Source organism: Apis cerana, linkage group LG13 (assembly GCF_029169275.1).
Source record: "Apis cerana isolate GH-2021 linkage group LG13, AcerK_1.0, whole genome shotgun sequence".
NCBI lineage: Eukaryota > Metazoa > Arthropoda > Insecta > Hymenoptera > Apidae > Apis > Apis cerana.
Genome location: NC_083864.1, coordinates 10,628,908 through 10,646,276, shown reverse-complemented (window position 1 = coordinate 10,646,276; position 17,369 = coordinate 10,628,908). Strand labels below are relative to the sequence as shown.

At 28.9% G+C, this 17,369-nt stretch overlaps 1 protein-coding gene across 7 annotated transcripts in view; it reads left to right on the top strand.

Moving 5' to 3' along the window:
• Positions 1-10,104: 10,104 nt before the first annotated feature.
• Positions 10,105-17,369, top strand: part of LOC108004022 (mucin-5AC) — a 53,073-nt gene continuing 45,808 nt past the window's right edge. For 4 of the 7 annotated variants that reach the window (XM_062084146.1, XM_062084145.1, XM_062084141.1 and 1 more), the window contains exons 1-2: positions 10,105-10,360; positions 12,617-12,964. The gene's annotated coding sequence lies outside the window, so the exon portion shown is untranslated. Of the gene's footprint in view, positions 10,361-10,977; positions 11,657-12,433; positions 12,965-17,369 lie in introns of those variants that run through there. The other 3 variants (XM_062084143.1, XM_062084142.1, XM_062084144.1) reach the window with 3 other exon arrangements.

The following is a 17,369-nucleotide window of genomic DNA, read 5'->3' as shown; positions in this document are numbered from 1 at the left end:
TTAACGGAAGAATTCTCATTTTTCGTTCGAAATCGAAAACGAATATCCTTTTAACGAAAGTACCAAATAAGATAATGTTGAAAGTATTTCCACATAAAAATGATAAAATGTATAATTTGTATGTACATATAATTCTTTAAAATAAAATTGCAGTTTGGAATTATAATTTCTCAAGAAAGTATTACTTTAACATTCCATGCATAATCTCGCATATTTTTCTTTTGTTGAAGAATTCTTTGCGTTATGATTTTAAACTAGAAACTTTTCTAATTATTCAAAAAATATTAATCGATGTACTAATTAACTGGCTCTACTTACAGAAAACAGAATTACGTATTGTCCTATAACAAGACGCTTTCTCTTCACGTTGTGACGTGTAACACTTTAACTACATTCCAATCTCCTTTTACCGTGAAAAACGAAATAGTGAAAATTGGAACTACCACGTTTTATCTTGGAACGTGATGTCAGAAGCTTGGCTTGGCCAAGGGAAATACGCCACTATCCTATCTGCATTTTGGCCAATTTGCATATTGTTCTGCTTGCAGACCACGTTCTGTGGATCAAATGTTAATTCGTTTCGTAAATATAAAATCATAATGTTGAATCAAATCAAATAGTTTTTATCTTCGTGAAATTTTTTTCAAGATATTTTTTTCCTTCTCTTCAAACCGGCTTCAAAGCTAGAACGAAATGACAAGTAAAGAGTAGAGACGACACGTCAAGCATTTTGCCTTAAACGCAAGAAAAAGCAGACTTGCCGCAAAAGAAATCCTATTTGTGCCGGAAGGTTATCATAAATTGTAGACAATTTTCTTCTACTCCATAATCGTTTCTCCTATTACGAGCAACAGAGATAAATGAAAAGGAAGTAAGAAAGATGGGTGAAAAGTGAGAACGTTAAAAGATAAGATGAAAAGAAAAGGAATGGAGACAATCGGAGCAGAGATTGCAAAAAATATGAGGAAAAAGAAGAGATAGCCACTTATAATACAATCGATGATTAAATGCCTGTAAATTACGATTATTATTTAATATAATATTGCATGTTGAAATAAATTATTTTTTATCATTTAACAAATGAATTATCAAAAATATTGAAAGAAGATATAGTTTATTTTCTTTTTATTTTTCTCGAAAAGAATAACAAAAAATATATAATTAAAAATATTATTAATATTGGTAATTAATGGTATATTAAAAAAAAATATCTAAGACCGTGCACTCTTCATTTTCGAAATAATTGTTAAAATTGTTCCAAGCTGTGCGCCGATCCGTAGTACTGAGCAAGCCGCTAGATGGCTCCGAGCGCCACTGTGAATCTCGTTAGCATTATTCGTCCTCGTAGATGTAAGCATTAAATCATCGACAATTTTCCGTCGTATTATAAAAAATTCATATTAATTAAGACGCAATGTGGATTAGCTTATAATTTATCTATCATATTCTATCATACCAAATTTATAGAATTAGTTTAATATTTTGGAACCATACCAATAGACTTGACAGCTTTTAAATCCTTATTAATCTTATGAAGCGATATATCTATTGATTTCCTTTATTATTTTGAATTTATGTATAGCAATAATTATAAATTATAATTAAACATAAGATTATATTATAATACATATGTAAACTGATTTAAATAGTATATAAGCAAATAGAATGTAGAAATTAATTTTAAAAGTAATGAATTAATACAGAGTCAGTCTTAATGTAATTTTTATCGTGAGACATAACTGAGAACAATCTTGAATATAACCGGCTGAATCCGACACGACGATATGCTCTATTATTAACACAATGCGAATCATTTGCACACGAAGTTGCATTTTCAATACAAATATCATTGCGTTGCATTCAATAGTAATAATATTCGTAATTCAACTTTCTCATTGTTTCAACGAAATAACGAAAGTTATATTTGTTCATTATTTAATTCAATACCTGGCAGTAGCCAACGTATTCAATTTACACGAGGTTAAGATAACATAATAGGATATAGCATAATAGAGCTAACGATACAACATGCTAAAGCGTAATAATCTTGCTTTAATGACTTCATTAGGGAGTACAATGAGATGTAATTAATAATACTGATGAAACGCTCGCGGTAATTCATTAGGATCACCGTTTGGCTTTACCTTATTATTATGATTCAAATTAACGTAGAACAAACAGATTTATCGGATACATTCTATTTCTCTATGACCCAAATCTCAAAGGATATCACGAGGATAGGATTCATTAAAATGTAACTCGGTGTTCACGTTGTGTCAAATTTTCTTTTCGTAATAATAAACGTTGTTATTACAGCTTTTCTTATTCATTATCTCATATGCAAAGCGGTATTACAAAACGAGCTATATATTTTTAAATTACGCCGTTGTTTCGTTTGCTCGTGTTCGACTCACGTTTCAACGATTGAACGATTAACCGTATCCAGGGGAGGAAATCGATCAAGGTTATTGACCCTTTCTATAATTCACGGAAGGGTGAGTAGCATAGAGCGTCCGATTAAATATTTTATTCGCGACAAAGTCGTCTGGAACGTTCATGTGTGCTGATCGATCGATGTTACCGCAAAATGTCGACGTCGCTCCCTCAAACATATCGTTTTCAAACATTGTGATTTCAGCTTGTCACTCGCAGAAACGCCGATCATTTTACTTTTTGACTGACGGATTAATCATTCAACCACATTCGTACTTCATTTAAGCAAGATAATTAACAATTATATTTCATTGACACGTATATTATTTTGTTTTGTTGTTCAGATCGTGTAAATAGAAACGTAACAAAATCTGTGCAAGTGTTCCCTAGCTACATAGCGTGAGTCAACTTGACCTGTTTCTGCTAACCGCGTCACAGACTCTTGTGTCCAAAAAAAATTAAACAGTGAAAAAATTTTTTCTGCGCTTACTCTTCGACTCCACTCGCGAACTGCTCGAAACGTTTTAAATTTAATTTATTAATTATTATTACATTTGGACTTAAAATATAACCTGTATATTTTTTAACATTTAAATTTCTCCCTTTTTCTTTCTCTCTGAAAGAATTTATACGTTTATGCGTTATTAGGTAAATAATATTTCTGAATTATTTCGAAAAAATTCGATTGGACGGTCTCCAAATGTTAGATATCTGATTTACAAAATCAATCTTCACATCAGAAATCTAATTTCCTCTACGTTCGAGAGCTAGAGCAACGCGAGTTTGTAACGACGATCTTTAATTTTACCCACGCTGTTATGCAATTATGCAACTATTGCGTCAACGACGCGGTTCCCATGCAATTCGTTTGCCACGTTTTAGCGAGCAATTACCAACTGATATTATTCCACCGGTGATATAATTAAAAGCTGCTAGTGCATTTCGAGGTAACGAGGATGCTGTCTTAATTGCTCGAGATTTCCTCACAATTTAATTCTTCGTTTATGAAACAACCTCGTTGATCGTAAGAACGACAACTTCTATTATTTTTCAAAACAACAAGTTTTTTTCACAGACGTTTATTTGCACTTTCCTTTAGAGGAAAAGTTGAGAACAGCTTTTAAATTTAAATTTTATACTCTGCATTTTAATTTCGTAAATATTTAATATAACGTGATGAAATTGAATAATTATTTCAAGAATATTTTTTATATTTATCAGAAATAGGTGGAAAAAATTTTTTTTCAATTTTTTTTTACGATTGTGAGACTTACTAAATTTTCTTTAATTATTGAATGAATACTAAAAATTAAATAATATCTAAATCGTAGCGGAATTACATTGGTTCTTTATTACTGAATCGATTGGTCAACATTAATTTGGGGGACAAGCAGCGACCACGAGAAAATCATGTAGCAATTGGTTAACTCAAGATTTACGAGAAAAAGAAGAAGAAGAAATTGGCGATTGAGTCGAGATACAACAGAGCAAGCAATCTGATGATTGGCAATCATTTTGTAATCGGAAAGTAGCGTTTAAGACTTCCTCGTTCGAAATTAGGACAATGGAATTTTTCGTTCGAGTGAATCTCGCCTTCACTTGATTCTTTTTTTCTTTGGGAAAAATAGGAGACAGAAAATCTATTATATAGGCGAAAACAATGTCGACAATATATAAATAAGATATATATTGTTGAGATTGTGGACAATTAATGAAAAATTATTCGAAAATTATTTATCACAAAGAGAAAAATGTTTCACGATGATTTCCCTTTCCAGACGAATATCGAACAATTATTTGAATTGTAAATATAGAATTTTATTTCGATCTGAATGAAAACTCAGATGATACGCCCACTGTCATAAATAACAGACTTTCTGCCAGGAAAGATCACGTCTGGAATCGGATTTCAGTTCAGAGTGGAGATCGTCGTGACACTTTTCAGCCAATAGTTGTTATTCGAGATCGAATTTAATGGAAATTTGATAAAATAAATGACATAAAATAGACATCAAATAGAAAAATCTCAGAAAAGATTCGTTTCTTTTTTTTTTTTAATACATCTATAATATATTATACTAGAAAAATAATAAAATCTGCAAAATCAAGTTGCTTAATAGAATAATAAAATTTATTCGAATTAATACAAATATCTTTAATTGCAAAAATTCAAAGCTTTTTTAATATTACAAAATTTTAATGAATCGTATTCAACATGCTCGTTTAAGTTGCTTGTTCCATATTAATCTGCAATTTCAACTTTAGACTTTACATTTGTTTTTCTAAAAACGATTAACTTTGTTTCATTATTTACGAAGAATTTTAACCGATTAGTTTCGCGAAATTTATAAAGTTAGCATACCTTTGCTAATAGTTTTCATCGTGAAATAACCTTTATCCATCGTAAATAAAATTTACACTCGAATTTTCACACTTCGATATTTCTATATCTCGCATAATAATAAATTTAGTTTTCATCTCGTTCGAAGCTTATTTATTTCCACGTCAATGAAAAAATATGCAATCCCAGTTTGCATCATCTCTATCAACGACATTCCTTCCTTTCCCGATCTTACATCCATTAACCTTATCACCGTCCAACTCGCCGCTCGGCTTTAACCTTGTAATTCCATAATCCGATCGAGTGTAATTCGATTGGAAGCGGTGGTGGGTGCCCTCCGGAATTAACCGAGACCATCCACGTCCACGTCGCCGTGTTTCGATCTTAAGGGTTCGTTCAGCGTCCAAATGGGAAAATAATTCCTCGCAACTTATCGTAAAACAAAGGCTTCGAGTACTGTCATCTGACTCGAGTCGTGTCAAGGACACCCGCTTGCTTTTTAACCTTCTCTCTAATCCAGCTATTCTAAGCGTCGATTCCTTCCACTCTTACACCTTGATCTCGTTCGTCCTGATCTTTCAGGTTCTTGTACGGTTTATAATTAACCATTAATGAACTGAAAAAATTAATTCGAAATCAACATTTCGAACATAGCATTAGATTAAAATAATACGAAGTGTTGTCAATTATTATAGAAATAAATATAATTAAAGTATAAATAAAAATTAACAATTTATCGATTATCACAAAATATCACGAAAGGATTAAGAAAAATTCGCGTATGTAGCTACGTTTCATTCGATGAATTGTTCATCCACGTCAGTATATGTACGAATATCAGTGGGTGAATCATGAGAAAATTGACGTGCACGTGTTAATTTCATATTATCAGAAAAATACTTATCAATTGCGAGTGTTAATAACTTGGCGAGGGGCGTGTAATTGATTATGAGGAACTGGTATCATAGAACTGATTATTATAACTTGGTAATATTAATTATTAAATATTTTGTACACCTTTTCGAAAAAAAAATAAAAAACCTTATTATCACAACAAATACAATAATGTTAATGTGTAATATAAATTAAAATTGTCGTTTGAATTTTAGAATTTTTTAGGAAAGGATCGTCTAGGAAATTCATTCGTTTAAAGAATTTACATAAAAAAATTTTAATATTTGCAATGATTAAAAAAAAATAGTCGAAGAAAATTAGACATTAAATAGGTAGATAAAATAATGAATGATCGACGGCGCGTAGCCTGGAAACGAGTTGCACAACAAACAGACACAAGATATCGCCGATATTGCCAACAAAAATCCCACGGGATTCGAAACGTATTCACCCGAAATCGAAGTTTCGAACGAAATCGACCGAATAACTCTGTTCCCAACGGCGAGAAGAGTTTCTGCTGTGGAAAATTGGATTTGCAAGATTTATCAAGAAGGCCTCTTTATCGTGTATTTTTTCCTATGAAAAAGATTTCCAAATAAAATAAAATAATATATAATTGGATTTAATGTAAAATATGTATTATATCTATTCTAAAAAATATAAAATTTGTAGAAAATATAATTCTTACTACTCAAATATATGAATATTAGAAATACTCGTTATAAGAAATTTCGATTCGAAAAGCGGATATGACTAATTCAGATTTTTATCCATATTTGAATTTGAATAATTTGATTTTAAATTTTTTTTTTTTTAATAATCTCTCGAGAATTTGAAGACTATGAAATTTTCCTTATATATTCGAATTTTGATTAAAAGGATCAAATTTGGGTAAATTTGTTGCAAGTTTATATTTCGATATTTGATGTAGAATTAATTTAATTAATATTACACATCGATTTTAAATAGTGAAGCAAATTATTTATTATTAATTCAAGTCTCAAGATAATGAGTCATTTGCTCAAACGAAGTTTTTAAAGAGTTTTATATTATTGGATATTTTGAACATTTTCAAACTATTTTTAACATAATATTTATTAAAACAATTTTAATACAATTAAACACATAATTTAATATATATTAGTAAATAGCAAAAAACAATTTTATATAGTACTTTTAAATCCTTACTTGTTATCTCATCATTTTATTATAAGTAAATTAACGACTTATGCTAACAAAGTAATCAAACTTTAATTTAAAAAGAAATTTTTAATGTAATTAGCCAATGAATTATATTAAAAATATTATTTAATCTTATTAAATATTAAAATACGATTTTATAAATATTCTTTTATTTAAAATAAATCTTGAAATAAATTAAAATGAATAAAATTAACGTTTAATAATTACTTAATAATAATACAAAAATTGCAAGTACTAGAGGAAATATGAATGCATATAGCTTTATATTTTTAATCAAAATATAATTAATGATAAAATTTAACATGTTTCGAAAATCATTGAGAAAAAAGTGTATGTAATAATGATTTTTTTCACCAATAGCATTACGATATTCGAATAAAAATTCATTTCGCCTCGATAACTAACAAAGAAACTTTTCTTTCTCGCGTATTGCAACGTTTTGAAAAGAAAAAAAAAAAAAAAAGAATCACGGTATCGAGGTTACAATCGACGCTTGATATTTTTTAATAACGTCAATAAGATAGCGAGAAAGCGTGAAATCTACTATAGAATGCAATGTGGCAATAAACTGGAGTTGCATAAACGAATACGAAATAAGTTTACACCGATGATAATGTTAGTAATAAAAAAGTTCTATCTCCTAAGTTTTACAATACATGTAACACATATAAATTATTTGTAACTTAATAAATAAATCAAGAGAGACATTCCCGCGTGTCAACTTTTGTTTTTGATCTTTAAAAATTAAATCTTCAAAAATTTTATTATTATTACTCAATTTTTTTATTGTTGTAATTTTTCATGCGAAAACAGAAAAAAAACTGGCTCTCGTAACACGATTTTTTCATTTTCATTTTTTAATTGTATCATTAAGAGCGATGTTTATGCAAGTAATTCATATTTGTGGCTATGATAAAATGCGCTGGTACACATGGCGTAACGGAATACGAAACAAGATACAAAGCAACGTTGCTTTTGTTTCCATCATTCAAAATTCACGTGGTGTGTTATACCCGGTAACAGGGTACATTATAAGTTATAATAAACAGTCACATCTCGTTCAACGAAACTCTTATTCACGTGTGTGGGGGTATTCGCGCGGTTTCAGAGTTTCGCAGGTTTGAAAAACTTCAAACACTTTGCATGGATTAACGCAAGGATTGTTTTTTAAGCTTTAAAAAAGAAATAATTGCTTCATGGTTGGTAAACGTGGCGAGTTGGCATGAAAATATTCTTAAAATTGTTTGGAAAAAGGAAAAAAAAGAATTAAATAATTAACGAATCTTTGGGAATCTTTTTAAAATTAAAATTAAAATTAGAGATGAAATATATGCGCAGTTTTGTTTCAAAAATTTTCCTGATAAAATTTAACAATTTTATGCGATATTCATTTTGCTAATTATATTTCGAAATTCATTTTTATTTAATCATTAATATTAAATTATTCGCAAGAGAAAAATATTTGTACAAATCGAAAATACAATGGCATATAACATTTGCATAAAGAAACAAATAATTGTCAGTTGAATAATTTGCTTTTGATTACAATAAATGTTTTCTAACTTCCGGCTATCTGGAATGATAATTTTAAAAAGCATATTTGCAACGAGCCTGAAGCTAAACGATTTTTAATTGTTCTGAAATTTTGTATAATTAAAAAGAAAAATTAAATATTATTAATACGTAACAATTATTTCGAGACCGTTATTATAGATAGATTAAAAATGAAATTATAAATATCAAAGAATATTGAAAAATCTGAAAATATTGATTGTCATAAATTATTAAATTATACAATTATTAATTTAACAGAATCGACGTGAATGTAGATACGTAGAAAAGTATAATAAATTTCATATTATTTTTCATTTTTCTTATAATTTTATTAGATCCATGATAAAGTAAATTTATATGATATTGTAAATCTTTTTAATTTGCATTTATTATTGTAATAAATTTGTAATCGTTTGTAATTACAGGTTTTTTTACAACATGTAAAACGTTTCAATTCTCCTTTTTTAATACGAAATACCAAGCAAGGATCGTAAGTGAAAGCTTAATTTGTTTTGCAAATTGCTCGAATTGCTTTTCCTTTACAACTTGTGGTCCAGAATCGATTTCTCATGGGCAAAGAGAATTGCAATCCCTTTAATCAAATAAAATCTCATCAATTTGATTCAATTTGATTTATTGAGAACTCGAACGTACATTTATCTTGACAATTTCATGTAATCTTAAAAGGTAAGATAAATATAAATTTATGTTGTGATAAAATCGTACAAAAATCTTTATTTAAGACAATATGTGTATTGTTTTAAATCATTTACATTTACCAGGAAAATAAAAGAATAGTTTTTCTTTTTTTTTCTTTTTGTCTTTCTTATTTCCATTATTAATTCTATTCATAATAGCATTGTAATGTATATTTCAAAAGTACACGATAAAAATATGTAGTTAAAAGAATATAAAAATATATATATTATGAAGAAACGAAATTCATTCATTCAATTTTATTATCTAATTTTTCGTTTAATATTCCTTATTTCTTCATTTAATTGGCCGTATGAAGTTGTTATTTTATTATCATTAATATGGAAAAACGATCAAATGATACGAAGAATAATAAAAAGAAAAGATAAACAGCAAAAGCGAGTAAATAGCTCAAAAAATTCGTATAGAAATCATCTTAATTCATCAATCATAATTTGTATCATCGTATTTTTGATAATTATTTAAATGAACGTTTTATTGTTCATTGCTCCATTATATTAATGCATCATCTAGAATTCGTATTTAATAATCTCCGAAATGAAAAATTGGAGCTAAAAATATTAGAAATATAGAAATTAAACTTTGTTACAGCTTGTATCTAATCCGTAAAATGAAATTATTAAATCCGTGCCAAAGACTGTAACGTGACATTATAAAGCAAGAGATTAAAAAGGAAACTAAACTTTCTCCTAAATAAATTTTTACTATCGATAACAATTTTATACATATTTAAGTAAGATAATTTGAATGAAATTATTCAATTCGTTTTTTATTTTCCTTTCCCCATTCAAAATTTTGAAATCCAATTCGAATTTTTTAATCCCAATATAATTCAGAAAGCACTATTATCCGTAACTGCTATCACAAGTTTGCGATCGGCAGGCGCTTGTTCGACGCGCTATTGCGCATGCGCGGACGCATACCGACGCAAGAATCCGTGCCACTGATTGGTAGACGGTCAGACGCTCCGAAACACCAAGTATACGTGCACGACTCGCATAGTCAGTCTCGCGCCGAGCGTTGTATAGTGCGCTTTGTTGGAAGTAGTATCGTTCGTGGTTCGGATTTGTGTATTTGAAAATTTTCGAGAACTCGAAATATATCACGATATTAACGTGTGTACGTGACAAACAATCAAAGTGATATTTCTCGTGTCGAAGAGACAAAAAGCAACAAATCGTTAATTCGTTTGCATCCAGCGGTCATAAACGTTCGAAGGTTAGCATTCCCTGTTTTTATAAAGTTCCTCAAGTTGTGAAAAGAAATTGTGCAATCGAACTAAAACCGCGAACGCCGTTTTTTCGATAGTCACTTTTCGATCTCTCGATTCCCACCTTCGTATTGTTTCTTATCTTACGAAATTTTAATTACTTTTGCTATTATTTCAGAATTGCTTGTCATTATCGTGATTGACAAGTGTTGTGGTTTAAAACTATTTTAGAATAATATTCTCAATTATTTGGAGGATTGTTGTTTAATATTTTATTTAATTAATTTTAAAGAGATTCTGAAAATATATTTCTTCTAATTTTAATTCCTTGTCATGTATAACATATATTCGAATACGATTAAACCGTAAGAGAAAACAAAAACTTTCTATTACGTTTACGGAAACAAATAATTTATGTGTAATTATTATTTTTTTATATAATCTAATAGTTAATTTTATTATTTACTATATATAACAAATAAATCTCTAATATTGTAATATATTACTGTATAATTAAATATATTACTATAATATAATAAAAAAGATATTTTATGTATTATATTATACCAATTATATTAATTATATGTGTTTATTAAATATCCTCATGTAACAATACTCGATAATAATATACACAATACGATATATTACATACAAATTTTAAATAATATAGAGTGAATTATTTTAATACACTCGTATATAAAATATAGTAATACGCAATAGTAAATTTGTACTAGATTCACAGTATGTATTTTATATATTGGCAATTATTATAACAATTTTCTTCAATCTTCTTCCCTCTTGATGTTTTTTCGCGTTAATGATTTTTCGCGCTTAGTCGGTATTTTCCTCGTCAAGGAAAATCGAGACCTCTCTCTATAGGTAACTTGTTAGCCTGAAATCCAACGCTCGACTAACTCGGTCGAATATATACGACTGACAATCAGTCGATGCAATTCCGTCCAATTCAACCGTCGATTGCGACAAACTTGGATAATTAAGCCGCTTGTCCGTCAAACTTGCTCGTCGAACGTCGAGCGATTCCACCGGTATAATAATACGAAATAATAATAACAACTTTTCACGACGATCTCGTTCAACGGACACGCGTGTATCGACGAAAGAAGAGTTTACCTTGCGTTACGGTTAGCTGAGTAAGAAATTTGCGGATTTAAATGGGCCGCGGTGCAACAAGTCTCCTCGAAAGAAGAACTTTCCTTCTCGACACGCTTACGCGATTATCGCTGACTAATTATATCGAGGGAAAAGAAATATCGTTTTGGAAACAATAATTTCACAAAGAACGTGTACGTACGATAATTATAATGGGCGTGGTTAATAGTAATCGTGCGTTCGTTGAGAATAAATCGTTTGATCGAATAATGGTGTATTTTGTATACGGTTATTTATCTGGTACATTGGAAAGGATTCGATAAGTCGATAAATAACCTTGGCTAATCAATGTGTAATAAACTATTACGGCTAATGGATAGATAGCATTAAGTATTTTTTCGAAATAGGATGCTTCGTTTGTTATTTGTTTGTAGTTTGTAATTATCGAAGGAAATATATTTTTAGATAAATGGTATTGAAGTTAAAAAATGTTAAAATTCATGTTTTTTTGTGTTTTATCAATTTAAGAGAAAAATTTTACTGAATTGAATATGATTTATCAATTTCAATTAATATTAAATTCATTATTTTATTGATAATGTTAATCAATTATAATATACCGATAGACGTATCTATTTATTTATTTTTTTTTGATATTTTATCAAATAAATTAAATTAAATCACTCGTCAAAGATAATTTTGTAATCAAAATATTATCTTCTATAAAATAAATAACTAAATTACGAAAAGATTTTTAATCATTGACGAATAATTCCATTAGAATAGCTTAGATTTTATACATCAATACCTGGAATTCTTTTCAATTAAAGCTGTTTAATAATAGTTATGTAACTTAAAATTATTCGTAGTTTCACAATTTGATTTACAGACAGAATTAAATGATAAATAATTTCCAGTCTTTGTCTCGTCTTCTCTTACATTGAAATAATTTATTTTTATTATTATTGCAGAATTATCGATAATTTAATTCGCAAAAAATTTTGTTTATTTGTTTTAATCATTGTAAAAATGTTATAAAATTATATTCCTGGATAATTTTCTAATCTCATACGAACGAACTATGCAATATGAATGATCGCAATTCGCCAATAAACACGTGGATGCAAACGAATTAAAAGGAAGAAATTTGATAGATCGAGACGGAAGAGCATTAGAAGACAAACTGCGTAAATGGTGAGAGAACGCGTCGCCATGGGTACCGTGTGTTGTGGTCCGCGCGTGTAGTGCAAACCCCGTGATCGAAGGGAAGAGACGATGAGATGAACAGAGACAACCTAACGGTAACAAGGAGGGAAGAGTGAAAGGTTCGGTTGAAAGAAGGAAGATATAGAACGCGTGGACAAGCGTGACCGGCAAGAGTTCGAAAGACTACTCTCTCGTTGCGTTGAAGAGAGGGCAGCAGAATCGGCGAGAGAAAGAGGAAGAATAATGCGGTCTCGTTGTTTCCGTCTTGATCAACAGGACGTTCGGATCTGCTCGTAGTAAGTAGAACTAAAAAAAATTAGTTTCCTTCGATCTCTTGGATTTTTGTTTGCAGCTTGTTTTCGTGGTAAGTTTGGTATAATTTACGTGGAATTGTTCGGCCAATCGATATCCATATTTCCATCGTTGTGTCGACGGACGACGAACAATTCGAATATTAGACTAATGAAAAAGGAAGAAACAAATTTTTGGGATTTCGAGAATCCACAGATTCAGGTAAAAAGTCATCGAACCCGGGTCCTGGTGCAAAGATGGTGGAATGTAAAGATAGGTTCCTCGGTCGAAAGTGTTGAAAAACAAGGTAGAAACTGCGAGAGCAGTTAACCACAAAGTTAACCTCGAGTATCGTGGAAAAAGAAGTGGACGGCTATAAGTGGTCCTGGCGTATTCAAGGATGTTTCGAGCAGGGTCTAGTCGGTCAATAGAAAGTACAATACAGGCCGTGACAAGTTACTATAAACCGTTACAGCATGGACTCGTTCGTTCGAACATCTATTTGCGCATCGTCTTTATGATCAATAGGATTTATTTAAATACGCGAAACATTCGACGTTATATTAACACCGTCAAAGAAATTTTATTAATATTTATATTTGCAAAAATTACTTTTATGATGATAAATCCCAGAATTTTTTTTCATTTATTGGCGATAAACTAAGATACAATCAGTGGCGTTTATATCGCAAAATAATATCCAATTTTTAAACTTAAAGGACTGTGAAAAATCAGCGTCTAAAAGGCAAAGAAACTTCCTTATTGAAATACCGTACGAAGAGAGTCGTCAAATTAGCGTAATTGGATTAATTCAAGTTTATGCGTTGAATGGCGCGTTAGGAAAACATGAAAAACGAAGCTTTATCAAAGTAGCAATTTCTTTGATGAAACTCGACCTGCCATGGTCGAGTGCCATGTACGAGAGGAAAAGAAAATATAAAAAATCTTTTATACGGTTTGTACTTCTAAAGATGAATTTTCACTCTAGAGTAGTTCCATCTAAAGTTGCTCGTTTACTTAATTAATGTCTTGGCACGAAATATAAAAAGAAATGTTTTGGTATTTACTGTTGCAGGTATTATGAGAAATAAAATTTGTTAATTAATCTATCACGAAGAATTTAACGTGTTTAAAAATATTTCGAAATTTTTGTAAAGAGTAATTTAATTTTTATATATATATATATATATTGAAGAATATTTAAAAATATGTATTGGAATTTCGTTTGTTTAATTTGTAAAATACAATCAATTTTGATAATTTATAAAAATTGAAAATATATCAAGAAATTTTTTAGCAATATTGAAATATTATTTTAATTTCGTTCGTTAAAGTTTTCATTTACATCTTATAAAAATTAAATATTTTTATAACCGAAAACGATATGATAAAAACAATTGAGAATTTTAGCGACCTTCTAATTTTTTAAGAAATGAAATTTCCGCGAATCCTTAAGATATAACTGAAATCTTAGAGTCGCAAAATCTAATTATAAAACGTTAATCCGAAGGTGAATCGGCTTTATTAAATCAGCAGCAGTTTACAGATAGCGAATCGTTAATTTTTGACATTTCAAATATATTCAATATATTTCGCTCAAAACTTGATTCTTATTTATTTTTAAAAAATTGTTTATCAATAATTAAATGTGAAAAGATAATTTTTTAGTAGGTTATGAAAAAAACACTAATCTTTTATTTGTCAAAAGTTGTATATTCTATTTTGAGTAAAAATTAATTGCTTTTAAAAACAATAAATCAAAAACGAGTTCGAGTTTTCAACACTATCGAACATCAATAAATTAACATTTTTTTTTTCTTTTTACGATTAAAGAAACGTGAAGAATAGAAAAGATAATTTTTTTCCGTAGCATTATAATTTTCTCAAAACGTGACAAGACATTAAACAATTCTCCTATTTTTCTCATATACCACGCGATACAAGAAAAATAATGAGAAACATATTTCAGTAAAATTTATAACGAAATTAGGATATATTATATTTGTCATGTAAGTATCGAAAGATTGAAATCAGTCATCAAATATTTTTCATTTAATATAGTGCTTTATAATTTTTATTTATTTTTTTTTCCTTTTAGAGTATCTATTGAAATATACGTATATTTTTAAAATAAATTTACAGTATCTGATATTCTGTCAAGAATGCAAGAATAAAAAAAATGGCAAAAATGATTGATGATAAAAATTAATAAATAAGAACAAATTAATTTCAATTACAACAACTTACGAGAAAAATAAAATTGTAAGTAATTGCCGCGATGAAACTTCTTTTATGAAAATAGTTTTCGCAATTGAGCAAAATTACCAACCTTGAAACTTTTTTTCCAACAATTTCAAGGTAACAAGGAAAATGATGAATTAAACTCTTGCTATTTTCGCGTGAACTAGAACATATTTCAATTTCAACAAAATCCCGTCTTATAAAAAGTGATCGATGCGATGTGAAGATGGCTCGCTAGCAATGCAGTTTAGAACTGGTGAAGTTTTTTAACCAGGCATAACCATATTTATATTTGAAATAAAAATTGAAACTTTGATAATTACAATAGTTCAATAATATTTATAATATTAAGAAAGCAATTAGCATTTCCAGTCATTATCCTGTAACCAACAACGATTCTTAATTATCGTATTAATTAATCATGACTCTTTTTAAACGTTATTTACAAATATTAGGTGACATTAAATATTTATATACTTTTTAAAAATCTGATAAAATTTTTATCAAATAATAAAATAAAAACATAATTTCGTTACGTATTAATCGGGAAACACAATTAATATATGCGTGTATTATGGAAACAATTGAGCTCGTTTTGGATTAATCGATGTTGGACGACGAGTTGCATGCAAACGATCGGACACGGATTCGTGAGCGTGTAAATGACGTTAGAAAGTTGCGAAAGAAGCAGCTGACTCATCCACCAAGTGCTTTTTCTCATCGTTGCGGAAACCGTGGTCATGCACATATGCATGGAACCGAGAAGAAAATACAGGATAGCCCGCAATAGTGATATATACACAACCGGAAAAGGGGTGAATCTTCATGAAAAAAAAAAAAAAAAATAAATAAAATAAAATAAAATTCTTATAGGAGCCTATATTTTAACGTTCTAATTTTTAGGAAGTAAATATTCATACTGGAATGATTCATTGTAGATTTAAACGTGAAAATTCTAATTCTCACGAATTTTTATCTTATCATTGTTAATTTCCAATACTTAAATACAAAAACCATGTTATGCAATAATGAAAAAATAAGTAATTATATCATTTTGCTTTTAATATCGTTGCAAAATTTACGTGTTAATATTTTTTCTTTTTCTTTTATCCTTCGTTTATCAGATTACAATTACTTTATCACTGATGTCAAAGATGCATCAAATTCTCGAAGCTTACTTTGACAAAATTTCATCCAAGTAATTAGCTCGATGTTATAATCAGCACTTTTAATTTTGATTTAACACAATTGAAAAATAATGCATAAAATATTCGCACGAAATTATAATTTCGAGTTTACATATTTACACGAGTATAAATAATAGCAAAAAAATAAGAAAAATTCAAATTTGTAAATTGAATTTCATATTGATTGACAGTCTATATATAAACAACTATTTGCGATAACAATAACAAGAAAAAGAATACTCGATAAGGTTTATCTGGTTGTGAGTCATATGAATGAGGTAACATGTAAATTGTTTAGGAATATAAAAAATGATGTTAAGTACCGTTTTTAGATAAAGAAATTTTTATCTGATTAACCGATTAGGAAATATCTATATAACAATATCTATATAAAATTTCAAGAAATTAATCGGATATATTTTATTTCTCTTACATTATTCATTTTAAATAAGATATTTTAATTAAAATGCAGATATAAAACAGATGTTAACAAAATGGCAGTACGCAAAGTAAAATAATAATAAAATAAATTTTTGTTGTTCGTCTAACTAAAGATCGTGACGTAAATAAAAATTATTCAAGAGATTCAAAAGGCAGAGATCGTCTTGATTAATTCTTTTCTCGGATGCTGTTACTCGTTGTAATCGGACCGAAAAGTTACGGTGTCTGATAATGTGTTGATGTTCACACGTAGAAAGAAAGTTAAATTTATATAGTTAAACACGGAAAATACCGTTTTAATCTCCTTTGATAAAAATCTTCGACTGAGTTCTTCGACGAATGCAAGATTTTATCTGCAGTGAGATTATTTCTCCGTATAAATGGATACATTTTTATTTTTAATGTAAAAAAAGGGATTTTATAGAAAATAAACTGCAACACACTACATTCTCGATATAGAACTTATGGAATTACGATGCAATACGTTTTTAATAAAATTCCAATATTCTTTATCCTTCATCTTCCTAGTAAAATTTTCTAA